Source organism: Carlito syrichta, unplaced genomic scaffold (genome assembly GCF_000164805.1).
Source record: "Carlito syrichta isolate Samal-C Ts95f unplaced genomic scaffold, Tarsius_syrichta-2.0.1 Scaffold289388, whole genome shotgun sequence".
Classification (NCBI taxonomy): domain Eukaryota; kingdom Metazoa; phylum Chordata; class Mammalia; order Primates; family Tarsiidae; genus Carlito; species Carlito syrichta.
Window position 1 is genome coordinate 109,043 of NW_007233484.1, and position 1,495 is coordinate 110,537.

The following is a 1,495-nucleotide window of genomic DNA, read 5'->3' on the forward strand; positions in this document are numbered from 1 at the left end:
CCTCCCCTCAAGATCAAACTTTGTTGTTTATAATCCTCTTTAGTGCTCAAGTCTCCACTGTAGTATACCATTTGGGTCCCGTGGGGTTTTGTGAATTTAACATTTGTTTTATTTAATTTTACAAGAACTTAAGCCCTAACTCACTGATTACACAGTCTATACCATATCAAACCTTGTATTAAAGTCTTCTTCAGTCTATACCATATCACACCTTGTATTAAATTATGTATGGAGTAAGTGTTCAAAAAACATTTTAATTCAACATTTACTAAGAACCTACAATGTACTAGGCATGAGATTTAGCACCTTACACATGTTGTTTCACTTAATTCTCACAATAGTCATACAGGATGGGTAGTATATTCCCCATCTTATAAAAAAGGTATTCAAGGTTTAGGGTGGTTAAGTAGCCAACCAAAACTTGTTTGATGACAGGTGTAGGAGAGGGCTGGTAAATGAGAAATCAGATCCGTAGTAAAATCAAAAAAACACTGAAAAGGAAAGCTGCTTCACTCAAGTTAGACAAGGACCTTCTGATCTTCTGCCATTTTAGTATTCACTTTAAGGCATTCAGAAATGTTTATTAACTAAGAAAATATCCATTCTATTTTTAGTATAAGGCAGTGGCCAAAATATGATAAAACAGTGATCGAAATGTCAGATTTCAATATATGAGGGGGGACCCCAAAAAATCGCTGGAATTTATTTATAAAAAATTGTGTATTTATTTTTAAATTTCAGTCACATTCAAAGTATTCTCTGTTTGATGCAATACACCTATTGAGATACTTTTTCCACTGCTCATAACAATTTCTGAACTCATCAATTTTGATTCCTTTTAGTGCTTCTGTTGTTTTTTGTTTCACCTCTTCCACATCGGCAAAATGTTTCCCTTTGAGGACATCTTTTAATCCACGAAAACAAACAAAAAGTCACTCATGGCAAGATGGAGTGAATAAGGAGGGTGGGGGCACAGGAGTCATGACATTTTTGGGGGTCAGAAACTGCTGAACACTCAGTGTGGTGTGGGCAGATGTGTTGTCACTGTGGAAACACCAGTCACTTGTTTGCTACAACTTGGGATGTTTCTTTCACAAATTGTGATGCAATCTTCTCAAAATTTCCAGCTTAAAAAACAAAACAAAACAAAACTTTGGTTGACTGATCCATAGGAATAAATTCCAAGTGTACTACAAGGAGCCCACCCTCTAAAAGATATTTCTGGGGTTTTTTGGGTCCCCCTTGTATGCTTAAATATGTTGTCTAGGCCAAGTTGTTAATCTACCTCTACATATTCAGGGCATTCATTAAGGTGATTCTGTTTTCAGTTGTATGGTCCTTGTTTCTTTTGCACTGGTGAGCCAAAATGAAAGAAAAATTCTATTTTCAATTAAGATATGCATGTTTCCATGAAGAGCTTATGTAAAAGAACATGGATTAGATATCTTAGGGTGTCAATGAACCAAGATTGTAGGTCTATCCCCATATTAAGTTA